General features: G+C 36.4%; 18 non-coding genes across 18 annotated transcripts; all 18 read right to left on the bottom strand.

Annotated features, from left to right (window-relative positions):
• Positions 1-574: 574 nt before the first annotated feature.
• Positions 575-656, bottom strand: Trnas-gcu (transfer RNA serine (anticodon GCU)). Its single transcript has one exon. It is a non-coding gene; the product is annotated as a tRNA-Ser (tRNA).
• Positions 657-1,188: 532 nt separating this feature from the next.
• On the bottom strand, positions 1,189-1,260 carry Trnah-gug (transfer RNA histidin (anticodon GUG)). Its single transcript has one exon. It is a non-coding gene; the product is annotated as a tRNA-His (tRNA).
• Positions 1,261-1,967: 707 nt separating this feature from the next.
• On the bottom strand, positions 1,968-2,049 carry Trnas-gcu (transfer RNA serine (anticodon GCU)). Its single transcript has one exon. It is a non-coding gene; the product is annotated as a tRNA-Ser (tRNA).
• Positions 2,050-2,586: 537 nt separating this feature from the next.
• Trnah-gug (transfer RNA histidin (anticodon GUG)) lies at positions 2,587-2,658 on the bottom strand. Its single transcript has one exon. It is a non-coding gene; the product is annotated as a tRNA-His (tRNA).
• Positions 2,659-3,360: 702 nt separating this feature from the next.
• Positions 3,361-3,442, bottom strand: Trnas-gcu (transfer RNA serine (anticodon GCU)). The gene has a single exon. It is a non-coding gene; the product is annotated as a tRNA-Ser (tRNA).
• Positions 3,443-3,979: 537 nt separating this feature from the next.
• Positions 3,980-4,051, bottom strand: Trnah-gug (transfer RNA histidin (anticodon GUG)). The gene has a single exon. It is a non-coding gene; the product is annotated as a tRNA-His (tRNA).
• A 703-nt stretch (positions 4,052-4,754) lies between these two features.
• Positions 4,755-4,836, bottom strand: Trnas-gcu (transfer RNA serine (anticodon GCU)). Its single transcript has one exon. It is a non-coding gene; the product is annotated as a tRNA-Ser (tRNA).
• A 537-nt stretch (positions 4,837-5,373) lies between these two features.
• Positions 5,374-5,445, bottom strand: Trnah-gug (transfer RNA histidin (anticodon GUG)). The gene has a single exon. It is a non-coding gene; the product is annotated as a tRNA-His (tRNA).
• Positions 5,446-6,149: 704 nt separating this feature from the next.
• On the bottom strand, positions 6,150-6,231 carry Trnas-gcu (transfer RNA serine (anticodon GCU)). The gene has a single exon. It is a non-coding gene; the product is annotated as a tRNA-Ser (tRNA).
• Positions 6,232-6,768: 537 nt separating this feature from the next.
• Trnah-gug (transfer RNA histidin (anticodon GUG)) lies at positions 6,769-6,840 on the bottom strand. The gene has a single exon. It is a non-coding gene; the product is annotated as a tRNA-His (tRNA).
• Positions 6,841-7,542: 702 nt separating this feature from the next.
• On the bottom strand, positions 7,543-7,624 carry Trnas-gcu (transfer RNA serine (anticodon GCU)). Its single transcript has one exon. It is a non-coding gene; the product is annotated as a tRNA-Ser (tRNA).
• A 534-nt stretch (positions 7,625-8,158) lies between these two features.
• On the bottom strand, positions 8,159-8,230 carry Trnah-gug (transfer RNA histidin (anticodon GUG)). The gene has a single exon. It is a non-coding gene; the product is annotated as a tRNA-His (tRNA).
• A 695-nt stretch (positions 8,231-8,925) lies between these two features.
• Positions 8,926-9,007, bottom strand: Trnas-gcu (transfer RNA serine (anticodon GCU)). The gene has a single exon. It is a non-coding gene; the product is annotated as a tRNA-Ser (tRNA).
• Positions 9,008-9,544: 537 nt separating this feature from the next.
• Positions 9,545-9,616, bottom strand: Trnah-gug (transfer RNA histidin (anticodon GUG)). The gene has a single exon. It is a non-coding gene; the product is annotated as a tRNA-His (tRNA).
• Positions 9,617-10,320: 704 nt separating this feature from the next.
• On the bottom strand, positions 10,321-10,402 carry Trnas-gcu (transfer RNA serine (anticodon GCU)). The gene has a single exon. It is a non-coding gene; the product is annotated as a tRNA-Ser (tRNA).
• Positions 10,403-10,937: 535 nt separating this feature from the next.
• Trnah-gug (transfer RNA histidin (anticodon GUG)) lies at positions 10,938-11,009 on the bottom strand. Its single transcript has one exon. It is a non-coding gene; the product is annotated as a tRNA-His (tRNA).
• Positions 11,010-11,710: 701 nt separating this feature from the next.
• Trnas-gcu (transfer RNA serine (anticodon GCU)) lies at positions 11,711-11,792 on the bottom strand. The gene has a single exon. It is a non-coding gene; the product is annotated as a tRNA-Ser (tRNA).
• Positions 11,793-12,325: 533 nt separating this feature from the next.
• On the bottom strand, positions 12,326-12,397 carry Trnah-gug (transfer RNA histidin (anticodon GUG)). The gene has a single exon. It is a non-coding gene; the product is annotated as a tRNA-His (tRNA).
• Positions 12,398-12,441: the final 44 nt, after the last annotated feature.

Below are 12,441 nucleotides of genomic sequence, written 5' to 3'. Positions count from 1 at the left end.
GAAAATGAAAGCACCAAATCAATTTTTCAAATCTATACAAAATTAATAAATGCGTTAAACAGTTTGAAAGATTTTCATAAATGTCTTTTTTTTTCCCCTTTAAAAAATCTTTTCAGAAATTTATAATGCATAGGTTAAAAGACTGGCTTGGATATGAATTTTTTAAATGATTGCCCACAACTCTACAAATATGGAGCTTCATGCCAGGATACAGATGCTTGCCTCCACAACGCTCGCATCTGGTATCTTTACCAGGCGGAATACGAACGGAACCTTGAATAAATTGTGGGCAGGTAAGAAAATATATCACCAGTTTGATAAAGCATTGCAGGGCTTTAGAAAAAATTGGTAATAAAATCCGCGAAATAAAAACGTGACAAAAAAATTCTCTGACAATTTAAAAAATGCCCATCAGAGAGGAAAAGAAAAAGCAGGATCATTCTTGTGACAAGTTGGGACTACATATATCGAAGGGTAAAACCCTGTCAATTCGATGCAAGTGTAATTTAAAACATGTAGTCCGTACCGACGCATCATTCAATTCGCGAAAGGACTCAAACTGAAGATCGGGAAACGACGAGGATGGGATTCGAACCCACGCGGGCAGTGCCCAATGGATTAGCAGCCCATCGATTTAACCACTCGGCCACCTCGTCCGAAATCTCTAATGTTATTACTCATTGGCAGAATAAAAAAAATATTTGACAATTTTTTTCCTATTATTATTTTAATCGATTCCGGACTGGAATATTGACCTCTTTCGGAGAAGACTGTACGGGAAGGAGAGAGATTATGACCAGACCAAATATAAATTATTCAGAATTCTTGTGTTGTGTTATTGTTGTGACTTATGGCACTTTACAAGGTAGCTGAAAGTTATCTCTAGAAATCTTTGTTGCGATATCATACTGTTTAACACAATTTCCTCTTCTTATTATGCTAATAAGCGCATTCTTATGCGGACCTTTTAGTTTCCGTCATCTCTTCAGATGGATAAAGAGATTAGATATGAAAATTTCCTTGTCATGCAAAACTAATGTCAAAAATGCAGTGATATATCAGTCATTAGCTGAGAAGAAAATATTTTGATATGCGTCCATTGTATTTGTGGAATTCATGATCATATTTCGGAGTAGACGAGCATGTTTCAGAATTTTTTTTTATTAAAAAAAAAGGCATTTGAGCCTCTGCCGTGACCAGGATTCGAACCTGGGATATTGCGGCCACAACGCAATGTACTAACCACTATACGATCACGGCGACAAGGAAGATTCTCAGTGATAGCCTTTTAAGGAAACTGCGACTCTTAATCGAAGATGGGTTTTCTAAACTTGAAATAGACCGTGAAATAATTGAAAATCCCGAACAATTGTCAACAAAGGGCACCACGAAAATGAAAGCACCAAATCAATTTTTCAAATCTATACAAAATTAATAAATGCGTTAAACAGTTTGAAAGATTTTCATAAATGTCTTTTTTTTTTTTTTCCCTTTAAAAAATCTTTTCAGAAATTTATAATGCATAGGTTAAAAGACTGGCTTGGATATGAATTTTTTAAATGATTGCCCACAACTCTACAAATATGGAGCTTCATGCCAGGATACAGATGCTTGCCTCCACAACGCTCGCATCTGGTATCTTTACCAGGCGGAATACGAACGGAACCTTGAATAAAATGTGGGCAGGTAAGAAAATATATCACCAGTTTGATAAAGCATTGCAGGGCTTTAGAAAAAATTGGTAATAAAATCCGCGAAATAAAAACGTGACAAAAAAATTCTCTGACAATTTAAAAAATGCCCATCAGAGAGGAAAAGAAAAAGCAGGATCATTCTTGTGACAAGTTGGGACTACATATATCGAAGGGTAAAACCCTGTCAATTCGATGCAAGTGTAATTTAAAACATGTAGTCCGTACCGACGCATCATTCAATTCGCGAAAGGACTCAAACTGAAGATCGGGAAACGACGAGGATGGGATTCGAACCCACGCGGGCAGTGCCCAATGGATTAGCAGTCCATCGCCTTAACCACTCGGCCACCTCGTCCGAACTCTCTAATGTTATTATTACTCATTGGCAGAATAAAAAAAATATTTGACAATTTTTTTCCTATTATTATTTTAATCGATTCCGGACTGGAATATTGACCTCTTTCGGAGAAGACTGTACGGGAAGGAGAGAGATTATGACCAGACCAAATATAAATTATTCAGAATTCTTGTGTTGTGTTATTGTTGTGACTTATGGCACTTTACAAGGTAGCTGAAAGTTATCTCTAGAAATCTTTGTTGCGATATCATACTGTTTAACACAATTTCCTCTTCTTATTATGCTAATAAGCGCATTCTTATGCGGACCTTTTAGTTTCCGTCATCTCTTCAGATGGATAAAGAGATTAGATATGAAAATTTCCTTGTCATGCAAAACTAATATCAAAAATGCAGTGATATATCAGTCATTAGCTGAGAAGAAAATATTTTGATATGCGTCCATTGTATTTGTGGAATTCATGATCATATTTCGGAGTAGACGAGCATGTTTCAGAATTCTTTTTTTATTTAAAAAAAAAATCATTTGAGCCTCTGCCGTGACCAGGATTCGAACCTGGGTTATTGAGGCCACAACGCAATGTACTAACCACTATACGATCACGGCGACAAGGAAGATTCTCAGTGATAGCCTTTTAAGGAAACTGCGACTCTTAATCGAAGATGGGTTTTCAAAACTTGAAATAGACCGTGAAATAATTGAAAATCCCGAACAATTGTCAACAGAGGGCACCACGAAAATGAAAGCACCAAATCAATTTTTCAAATCTATACAAAATTAATAAATGCGTTAAACAGTTTGAAAGATTTTCATAAATGTCTTTTTTTTCCCCTTTAAAAAATCTTTTCAGAAATTTATAATGCATAGGTTAAAAGACTGGCTTGGATATGAATTTTTTAAATGATTGCCCACAACTCTACAAATATGGAGCTTCATGCCAGGATACAGATGCTTGCCTCCACAACGCTCGCATCTGGTATCTTTACCAGGCGGAATACGAACGGAACCTTGAATAAAATGTGGGCAGGTAAGAAAATATATCACCAGTTTGATAAAGCATTGCAGGGCTTTAGAAAAAATTGGTAATAAAATCCGCGAAATAAAAACGTGACAAAAAAATTCTCTGACAATTTAAAAAATGCCCATCAGAGAGGAAAAGAAAAAGCAGGATCATTCTTGTGACAAGTTGGGACTACATATATCGAAGGGTAAAACCCTGTCAATTCGATGCAAGTGTAATTTAAAACATGTAGTCCGTACCGACGCATCATTCAATTCGCGAAAGGACTCAAACTGAAGATCGGGAAACGACGAGGATGGGATTCGAACCCACGCGGGCAGTGCCCAATGGATTAGCAGTCCATCGCCTTAACCACTCGGCCACCTCGTCCGAAATCTCTAATGTTATTATTACTCATTGGCAGAATAAAAAAAATATTTGACAATTTTTTTCCTATTATTATTTTAATCGATTCCGGACTGGAATATTGACCTCTTTCGGAGAAGACTGTACGGGAAGGAGAGAGATTATGACCAGACCAAATATAAATTATTCAGAATTCTTGTGTTGTGTTATTGTTGTGACTTATGGCACTTTACAAGGTAGCTGAAAGTTATCTCTAGAAATCTTTGTTGCGATATCATACTGTTTAACACAATTTCCTCTTCTTATTATGCTAATAAGCGCATTCTTATGCGGACCTTTTAGTTTCCGTCATCTCTTCAGATGGATAAAGAGATTAGATATGAAAATTTCCTTGTCATGCAAAACTAATATCAAAAATGCAGTGATATATCAGTCATTAGCTGAGAAGAAAATATTTTGATATGCGTCCATTGTATTTGTGGAATTCATGATCATATTTCGGAGTAGACGAGCATGTTTCAGAATTCTTTTTTTATTTAAAAAAAAAATCATTTGAGCCTCTGCCGTGACCAGGATTCGAACCTGGGTTATTGAGGCCACAACGCAATGTACTAACCACTATACGATCACGGCGACAAGGAAGATTCTCAGTGATAGCCTTTTAAGGAAACTGCGACTCTTAATCGAAGATGGGTTTTCAAAACTTGAAATAGACCGTGAAATAATTGAAAATCCCGAACAATTGTCAACAGAGGGCACCACGAAAATGAAAGCACCAAATCAATTTTTCAAATCTATACAAAATTAATAAATGCGTTAAACAGTTTGAAAGATTTTCATAAATGTCTTTTTTTTTCCCCTTTAAAAAATCTTTTCAGAAATTTATAATGCATAGGTTAAAAGACTGGCTTGGATATGAATTTTTTAAATGATTGCCCACAACTCTACAAATATGGAGCTTCATGCCAGGATACAGATGCTTGCCTCCACAACGCTCGCATCTGGTATCTTTACCAGGCGGAATACGAACGGAACCTTGAATAAAATGTGGGCAGGTAAGAAAATATATCACCAGTTTGATAAAGCATTGCAGGGCTTTAGAAAAAATTGGTAATAAAATCCGCGAAATAAAAACGTGACAAAAAAATTCTCTGACAATTTAAAAAATGCCCATCAGAGAGGAAAAGAAAAAGCAGGATCATTCTTGTGACAAGTTGGGACTACATATATCGAAGGGTAAAACCCTGTCAATTCGATGCAAGTGTAATTTAAAACATGTAGTCCGTACCGACGCATCATTCAATTCGCGAAAGGACTCAAACTGAAGATCGGGAAACGACGAGGATGGGATTCGAACCCACGCGGGCAGTGCCCAATGGATTAGCAGTCCATCGCCTTAACCACTCGGCCACCTCGTCCGAAATCTCTAATGTTATTATTACTCATTGGCAGAATAAAAAAAATATGTGACAATTTTTTTCCTATTATTATTTTAATCGATTCCGGACTGGAATATTGACCTCTTTCGGAGAAGACTGTACGGGAAGGAGAGAGATTATGACCAGACCAAATATAAATTATTCAGAATTCTTGTGTTGTGTTATTGTTGTGACTTATGGCACTTTACAAGGTAGCTGAAAGTTATCTCTAGAAATCTTTGTTGCGATATCATACTGTTTAACACAATTTCCTCTTCTTATTATGCTAATAAGCGCATTCTTATGCGGACCTTTTAGTTTCCGTCATCTCTTCAGATGGATAAAGAGATTAGATATGAAAATTTCCTTGTCATGCAAAACTAATATCAAAAATGCAGTGATATATCAGTCATTAGCTGAGAAGAAAATATTTTGATATGCGTCCATTGTATTTGTGGAATTCATGATCATATTTCGGAGTAGACGAGCATGTTTCAGAATTCTTTTTTTATTTAAAAAAAAAATCGTTTGAGCCTCTGCCGTGACCAGGATTCGAACCTGGGTTATTGAGGCCACAACGCAATGTACTAACCACTATACGATCACGGCGACAAGGAAGATTCTCAGTGATAGCCTTTTAAGGAAACTGCGACTCTTAATCGAAGATGGGTTTTCAAAACTTGAAATAGACCGTGAAATAATTGAAAATCCCGAACAATTGTCAACAGAGGGCACCACGAAAATGAAAGCACCAAATCAATTTTTCAAATCTATACAAAATTAATAAATGCGTTAAACAGTTTGAAAGATTTTCATAAATGTCTTTTTTTTTTCCCCTTTAAAAAATCTTTTCAGAAATTTATAATGCATAGGTTAAAAGACTGGCTTGGATATGAATTTTTTAAATGATTGCCCACAACTCTACAAATATGGAGCTTCATGCCAGGATACAGATGCTTGCCTCCACAACGCTCGCATCTGGTATCTTTACCAGGCGGAATACGAACGGAACCTTGAATAAAATGTGGGCAGGTAAGAAAATATATCACCAGTTTGATAAAGCATTGCAGGGCTTTAGAAAAAATTGGTAATAAAATCCGCGAAATAAAAACGTGACAAAAAAATTCTCTGACAATTTAAAAAATGCCCATCAGAGAGGAAAAGAAAAAGCAGGATCATTCTTGTGACAAGTTGGGACTACATATATCGAAGGGTAAAACCCTGTCAATTCGATGCAAGTGTAATTTAAAACATGTAGTCCGTACCGACGCATCATTCAATTCGCGAAAGGACTCAAACTGAAGATCGGGAAACGACGAGGATGGGATTCGAACCCACGCGGGCAGTGCCCAATGGATTAGCAGTCCATCGCCTTAACCACTCGGCCACCTCGTCCGAAATCTCTAATGTTATTATTACTCATTGGCAGAATAAAAAAAATATTTGACAATTTTTTTCCTATTATTATTTTAATCGATTCCGGACTGGAATATTGACCTCTTTCGGAGAAGACTGTACGGGAAGGAGAGAGATTATGACCAGACCAAATATAAATTATTCAGAATTCTTGTGTTGTGTTATTGTTGTGACTTATGGCACTTTACAAGGTAGCTGAAAGTTATCTCTAGAAATCTTTGTTGCGATATCATACTGTTTAACACAATTTCCTCTTCTTATTATGCTAATAAGCGCATTCTTATGCGGACCTTTTAGTTTCCGTCATCTCTTCAGATGGATAAAGAGATTAGATATGAAAATTTCCTTGTCATGCAAAACTAATATCAAAAATGCAGTGATATATCAGTCATTAGCTGAGAAGAAAATATTTTGATATGCGTCCATTGTATTTGTGGAATTCATGATCATATTTCGGAGTAGACGAGCATGTTTCAGAATTCTTTTTTTATTTAAAAAAAAAATCATTTGAGCCTCTGCCGTGACCAGGATTCGAACCTGGGTTATTGAGGCCACAACGCAATGTACTAACCACTATACGATCACGGCGACAAGGAAGATTCTCAGTGATAGCCTTTTAAGGAAACTGCGACTCTTAATCGAAGATGGGTTTTCAAAACTTGAAATAGACCGTGAAATAATTGAAAATCCCGAATAATTGTCAACAGAGGGCACCACGAAAACGAAAGCACCTAATCAATTTTTCAAATCTATACAAAATTAATAAATGCGTTAAACAGTTTGAAAGATTTTCATAAATGTCTTTTTTTCCCCCTTTAAAAAATCTTTTTAGAAATTTATAATGCATAGGTTAAAAGACTGGCTTGGATATGAATTTTTTAAATGATTGCCCACAACTCTACAAATATGGAGCTTCATGCCAGGATACAGAGGCTTGCCTCCACAACGCTCGCATCTGGTATCTTTACCAGGCGGAATACGAACGGAACCATGAATAAAATGTGGGCAGGTAAGAAAATATATCACCAGTTTGATAAAGCATTGCAGGGCTTTAGAAGAAATTGGTAATAAAATCCGCGAAATAAAAATGTGACAAAAAAATTCTCTGACAATTTAAAAAATGTCCATCAGAGAGGAAAAGAAAAAGCAGGATCATTCTTGTGACAAGTTGGGACTACATATATCGAAGGGTAAAACCCTGTCAATTCGATGCAAGTGTAATTTAAAACATGTAGTCCGTACCGACGCATCATTCAATTCGCGAAAACACTCAAACTGAAGATCGGGAAACGACGAGGATGGGATTCGAACCCACGCGGGCAGTGCCCAATGGATTAGCAGTCCATCGCCTTAACCACTCGGCCACCTCGTCCGAAATCTCTAATGTTATTACTCATTGGCAGAATAAAAAAAATATTTGACAATTTTTTTCCTATTATTATTTTAATCGATTCCGGACTGGAATATTGACCTCTTTCGGAGAAGACTGTACGGGAAGGAGAGAGATTATGACCAGACCAAATATAAATTATTCAGAATTCTTGTGTTGTGTTATTGTTGTGACTTATGGCACTTTACAAGGTAGCTGAAAGTTATCTCTAGAAATCTTTGTTGCGATATCATACTGTTTTACACAATTTCCTCTTCTTATTATGCTAATAAGCGCATTATTATGCGGACCTTTTAGTTTCGGTCATCTCTTCAGATGGATAAAGAGATTAGATATGAAAATTTCCTTGTCATGCAAAACTAATGTCAAAAATGCAGTGATATATCAGTCATTAGCTGAGAAGAAAATATTTTGATATGCGTCCATTGTATTTGTGGAATTCATGATCATATTTCGGAGTAGACGAGCATGTTTCAGAATTTTTTTTTTATTTAAAAGAAAAGGCATTTGAGCCTCTGCCGTGACTAGGATTCGAACCTGGGTTATTGCGGCCACAACGCAATGTACTAACCACTATACGATCACGGCGACAATGAAGATTCTCAGTGATAGCCTTTTAAGGAAACTGCGACTCTTAATCGAAGATGGGTTTTCAAAACTTGAAATAGACCGTGAAATAATTGAAAATCCCGAACAATTGTCAACAGAGGGCACCACGAAAATGAAAGCACCAAATCAATTTTTCAAATCTATAAAAAATTAATAAATGCGTTAAACAGTTTGAAAGATTTTCATAAATGTCTTTTTTTTTTCCCCTTTAAAAAATCTTTTCAGAAATTTATAATGCATAGGTTAAAAGACTGGCTTGGATATGAATTTTTTAAATGATTGCCCACAACTCTACAAATATGGAGCTTCATGCCAGGATACAGATGCTTGCCTCCACAACGCTCGCATCTGGTATCTTTACCAGGCGGAATACGAACGGAACCTTGTGGGCAGGTAAGAAAATATATCACCAGTTTGATAAAGCATTGCAGGGCTTTAGAAAAAATTGGTAATAAAATCCGCGAAATAAAAACGTGACAAAAAAATTCTCTGACAATTTAAAAAATGCCCATCAGAGAGGAAAAGAAAAAGCAGGATCATTCTTGTGACAAGTTGGGACTACATATATCGAAGGGTAAAACCCTGTCAATTCGATGCAAGTGTAATTTAAAACATGTAGTCCGTACCGACGCATCATTCAATTCGCGAAAGGACTCAAACTGAAGATCGGGAAACGACGAGGATGGGATTCGAACCCACGCGGGCAGTGCCCAATGGATTAGCAGTCCATCGCCTTAACCACTCGGCCACCTCGTCCGAAATCTCTAATGTTATTATTACTCATTGGCAGAATAAAAAAAATATTTGACAATTTTTTTCCTATTATTATTTTAATCGATTCCGGACTGGAATATTGACCTCTTTCGGAGAAGACTGTACGGGAAGGAGAGAGATTATGACCAGACCAAATATAAATTATTCAGAATTCTTGTGTTGTGTTATTGTTGTGACTTATGGCACTTTACAAGGTAGCTGAAAGTTATCTCTAGAAATCTTTGTTGCGATATCATACTGTTTAACACAATTTCCTCTTCTTATTATGCTAATAAGCGCATTCTTATGCGGACCTTTTAGTTTCCGTCATCTCTTCAGATGGATAAAGAGATTAGATATGAAAATTTCCTTGTCATGCAAAACTAATATCAAAAATGCAGTGATATATCAGTCATTAGCTGAGAAGAAAATATTTTGATATGCGTCCATTGTATTTGTGGAATTCATGATCATATTTCGGAGTAGACGAGCATGTTTCAGAATTCTTTTTTTATTTAAAAAAAAAATCATTTGAGCCTCTGCCGTGACCAGGATTCGAACCTGGGTTATTGAGGCCACAACGCAATGTACTAACCACTATACGATCACGGCGACAAGGAAGATTCTCAGTGATAGCCTTTTAAGGAAACTGCGACTCTTAATCGAAGATGGGTTTTCAAAACTTGAAATAGACCGTGAAATAATTGAAAATCCCGAACAATTGTCAACAGAGGGCACTACGAAAATGAAAGCACCAAATCAATTTTTCAAATCTATACAAAATTAATAAATGCGTTAAACAGTTTGAAAGATTTTCATAAATGTCTTTTTTTTTTTCCCTTTAAAAAATCTTTTCAGAAATTTATAATGCATAGGTTAAAAGACTGGCTTGGATATGAATTTTTTAAATGATTGCCCACAACTCTACAAATATGGAGCTTCATGCCAGGATACAGATGCTTGCCTCCACAACGCTCGCATCTGGTATCTTTACCAGGCGGAATACGAACGGAACCTTGAATAAAATGTGGGCAGGTAAGAAAATATATCACCAGTTTGATAAAGCATTGCAGGGCTTTAGAAAAAATTGGTAATAAAATCCGCGAAATAAAAACGTGACAAAAAAATTCTCTGACAATTTAAAAAATGCCCATCAGAGAGGAAAAGAAAAAGCAGGATCATTCTTGTGACAAGTTGGGACTACATATATCGAAGGGTAAAACCCTGTCAATTCGATGCAAGTGTAATTTAAAACATGTAGTCCGTACCGACGCATCATTCAATTCGCGAAAGGACTCAAACTGAAGATCGGGAAACGACGAGGATGGGATTCGAACCCACGCGGGCAGTGCCCAATGGATTAGCAGTCCATCGCCTTAAACACTCGGCCACCTCGTCCGAAATCTCTAATGTTATTATTACTCATTGGCAGAATAAAAAAAATATTTGACAATTTTTTTCCTATTATTATTTTAATCGATTCCGGACTGGAATATTGACCTCTTTCGGAGAAGACTGTACGGGAAGGAGAGAGATTATGACCAGACCAAATATAAATTATTCAGAATTCTTGTGTTGTGTTATTGTTGTGACTTATGGCACTTTACAAGGTAGCTGAAAGTTATCTCTAGAAATCTTTGTTGCGATATCATACTGTTTAACACAATTTCCTCTTCTTATTATGCTAATAAGCGCATTCTTATGCGGACCTTTTAGTTTCCGTCATCTCATCAGATGGATAAAGAGATTAGATATGAAAATTTCCTTGTCATGCAAAACTAATGTCAAAAATGCAGTGATATATCAGTCATTAGCTGAGAAGAAAATATTTTGATATGCGTCCATTGTATTTGTGGAATTCATGATCATATTTCGGAGTAGACAAGCATGTTTCAGAATTTTTTTTATTTAAAAAAAAAGGCATTTGAGCCTCTGCCGTGACCAGGATTCGAACCTGGGTTATTGCGGCCACAACGCAATGTACTAACCACTATACGATCACGGCGACAAGGAAGATTCTCAGTGATAGCCTTTTAAGGAAACTGCGACTCTTAATCGAAGAGGGTTTTCAAAACTTGAAATAGACCGTGAAATAATTGAAAATCCCGAATAATTGTCAACAGAGGGCACCACGAAAACGAAAGCACCTAATCAATTTTTCAAATCTATACAAAATTAATAAATGCGTTAAACAGTTTGAAAGATTTTCATAAATGTCTTTTTTTCCCCCTTTAAAAAATCTTTTTAGAAATTTATAATGCATAGGTTAAAAGACTGGCTTGGATATGAATTTTTTAAATGATTGCCCACAACTCTACAAATATGGAGCTTCATGCCAGGATACAGAGGCTTGCCTCCACAACGCTCGCATCTGGTATCTTTACCAGGCGGAATACGAACGGAACCATGAATAAAATGTGGGCAGGTAAGAAAATATATCACCAGTTTGATAAAGCATTGCAGGGCTTTAGAAGAAATTGGTAATAAAATCCGCGAAATAAAAATGTGACAAAAAAATTCTCTGACAATTTAAAAAATGTCCATCAGAGAGGAAAAGAAAAAGCAGGATCATTCTTGTGACAAGTTGGGACTACATATATCGAAGGGTAAAACCCTGTCAATTCGATGCAAGTGTAATTTAAAACATGTAGTCCGTACCGACGCATCATTCAATTCGCGAAAACACTCAAACTGAAGATCGGGAAACGACGAGGATGGGATTCGAACCCACGCGGGCAGTGCCCAATGGATTAGCAGTCCATCGCCTTAACCACTCGGCCACCTCGTCCGAAATCTCTAATGTTATTACTCATTGGCAGAATAAAAAAAATATTTGACAATTTTTTTCCTATTATTATTTTAATCGATTCCGGACTGGAATATTGACCTCTTTCGGAGAAGACTGTACGGGAAGGAGAGAGATTATGACCAGACCAAATATAAATTATTCAGAATTCTTGTGTTGTGTTATTGTTGTGACTTATGGCACTTTACAAGGTAGCTGAAAGTTATCTCTAGAAATCTTTGTTGCGATATCATACTGTTTTACACAATTTCCTCTTCTTATTATGCTAATAAGCGCATTATTATGCGGACCTTTTAGTTTCGGTCATCTCTTCAGATGGATAAAGAGATTAGATATGAAAATTTCCTTGTCATGCAAAACTAATGTCAAAAATGCAGTGATATATCAGTCATTAGCTGAGAAGAAAATATTTTGATATGCGTCCATTGTATTTGTGGAATTCATGATCATATTTCGGAGTAGACGAGCATGTTTCAGAATTTTTTTTTATTTAAAAGAAAAGGCATTTGAGCCTCTGCCGTGACTAGGATTCGAACCTGGGTTATTGCGGCCACAACGCAATGTACTAACCACTATACGATCACGGCGACAATGAAGATTCTCAGTGATAGCCTTTTAAGGAAACTGCGAC

The sequence above is a fragment of the Argiope bruennichi genome, chromosome 6 (genome assembly GCF_947563725.1).
Source record: "Argiope bruennichi chromosome 6, qqArgBrue1.1, whole genome shotgun sequence".
Lineage (NCBI taxonomy): Eukaryota > Metazoa > Arthropoda > Arachnida > Araneae > Araneidae > Argiope > Argiope bruennichi.
Note: the sequence above shows the minus strand (reverse complement) of the source record. Positions and strands in the feature narration are given on the sequence as shown.